General features: G+C 47.9%; 1 pseudogene across 1 annotated transcript; it reads left to right on the forward strand.

Annotated features, from left to right (window-relative positions):
* The first annotated feature begins 947 nt into the window (after window positions 1–947).
* LOC105523054 lies at window positions 948–1,329 on the forward strand (annotated as a pseudogene). Its single transcript, XR_001003527.1, has one exon. The product of XR_001003527.1 is annotated as a bolA-like protein 2 pseudogene (transcript).
* The last annotated feature ends 1,120 nt before the right edge of the window (window positions 1,330–2,449 follow it).

Genomic DNA, 2,449 nt, shown 5'->3' on the forward strand with positions numbered 1-2,449 from the left:
TTGTGACGGAGTCTAGAGCTGTCATCCAGGTTGGTAGCTCACTGCAACCTCCGTCTCCTGGGCTCAAGCGATTCTCCTGCCTCAGCCTCCCGAGTAACTAGGATTACAGGTGCCCACCACCATGCCCAGCTAATTTTTGTATTTTTAGTAGAGATGGGGTTTCACTGTGTTGGTCAGCTTGGTCTCGAACTCCTGACCTCAGGTGATCCACTAGCCTCGGCCTCTCAAAGTGCTGGGATTACAGGCATAAGCCACTGCGCCCAGGCCAATCCCAGGTCTTCAGACAAAGTCAACTCATTGTCAACCAGAAAATGTTCAAATTCACCCATAGCCTGGAAGGCCCAGCTTTGAGGTGTCCCACCTTTCTGGACCAATCCCATGTATTTCTTAAATGTATTTGACTGATGTCTCATGCCTCTCTAAAATGTATAAAACCAAGCTGCACCCTGACCACTTTGGGCACATGTTCTCAGGACCTTCTGAGGGCTGTCTCACGGGCCATGGTCACTCATATTTGCCTCAGAATAAATCTCTTCAAATATTTTACAGAGTGTGACTCTGTCGACAATATGGAGGTGCTGTAGGATGTTAGGCACATTATTACCAGCTTCGCCGTGTTTTTGAAGGTTTTTATTATAATTCTATTGCTAATAGTACGGTTAACCTCCATATAATAATACAGCAGTCCCTCCTTGTCTGTTAAGAATACATTCTGAGATCCCCAGTGGATGCCTGAAATCGCTATAGTACCAAACTCTGTAGATACTGGGTTTTTTTGTAGATACAGACACACGCATATCCCTATGATAAAAGTTAATTTATAAATGAGGCACAGGAGAGATCAACAATAACTAACGATAAATCGAACAATTATAACAATATGCCAGCATCCCTACCCTTGTGCTTTGAGGCCATGATTAAGTCAAATAAAGCTGAAGTGAGGGAAGTGGTTCCTGTAAGGGTGCAAAGCAGCGTGGCCAGGGTCCGAGCTGGGGTTCTGTCCCCGCTGGGCTGGCACCCCAGCTGGACTACCCCCATGGAACTCAGCGCCAAGTACTCCGGGAGAAGCTGCGGCGGACCCGGAGGTGGAGCACGTGGAGGTGGAGGACATGACCTTCAACCGTTGCACCTGTAGCTTCCTGGTGGTGTCAGCCAAGTTCGAGGGGAAGCCGCCGCTTCAGAGACACCGGCTGGTGAATGCGTGCCTAGCAGAAGAACTCTCGCACACCTGTGCCTTTGAACAGAAAACCCTGACCCCAGAGCAGTGGGCCCATGAGCAGCAGAAATGAGGGACTGGAACCTGCACAATCATTAAATTATAAATCTGGACCAAAAAAACCCCCCAAAAAACTTTAAATGAGCACACACACTTCAATACCGTGACAGTTGATCTGATAACTGCGCCAGCTACTAAGTGATTGATGGGCAGGTAGTGTAGACGGCATGGAGACACTGGACAAAGGAATGATTCACAACCAGCCCCAAGCAGGATGAAACAGGACAGCAAGAGATTTCATCACAGTTATCAGAACAGCACGGGAAACTTAGGAGTTGTTTATTGCTGGAACTTTTCTTTTTTCTTTTTTTTGAGATGGAGTCTCACTCTGTTGCCCAGGCTGGAGTGCAATGGTGTGATCTTGGCTCACTGCAACCTCTGCCTCCCGGGTTCGAGTCATTCTCTTGCCTCAGCCTCCCAAGCAGTTGGTATTACAGGTACCTGCTACCACACCCAGGGAATTTTTGTATTTTTTGTAGAGATGGGGTTTCACCATGTTGGCCAGGCTGGTCTTAAACTCCTGATCTCAGGTGATCCACCCACCTCAGCCTCCCAAAGTGCTGGGATTACAGGCATGAGCCACAGGCCAGAAGGCTGTATATTGTATGACTGTATTTATATGACATTCTGGAAAAGATAAAACTATAGCTATTAGGCACTGTTCTAAGTACTAGACACAGACAGTACGTGATGATGCTAGTCTTTGAAATAGAAAACAGGAGAAAAAGCAGGATAGCAAAGGGGGAAATGATTCCTTGAGTGTTGGGTGTGTTGGGTTTGAGATGTCTGAGGGAAAGCCAGTGGAAGTGTGAATGGGAGGCAGAACTCAGGAGCACTGCCAGGGCTGGAGATAGATTTGGGAATCAATAATATGTAGGTAAGAGTGGAAGCTGTGGAACAAACGAGATTCCCGGGAGAGAGGGAATGCAGAGTGTCCACTTAGTCCAGCTCCAGCCCTGAGCTGAGCCAAAGGGATGAGCAGTAATTAGCTAGGAAAGAAGGTGGAAGAGGTCATTTCAGGCAGAGGAAATAGTGACGGTAAAGAAACCTGCAGGTCCCTGGGGCCAACTGAAAAAGCACAGGATTTGTACATTTAGAAGGGAGGGCTGGGCGTGGTGGCTCACACCTTTAATCCCAGCACTTTGGGAGGCTGAGGTGGGAGGATGGCTTGAG

Source organism: Colobus angolensis, unplaced genomic scaffold (assembly GCF_000951035.1).
Source record: "Colobus angolensis palliatus isolate OR3802 unplaced genomic scaffold, Cang.pa_1.0 Scaffold45, whole genome shotgun sequence".
Taxonomy (NCBI): Eukaryota; Metazoa; Chordata; class Mammalia; order Primates; family Cercopithecidae; genus Colobus; species Colobus angolensis.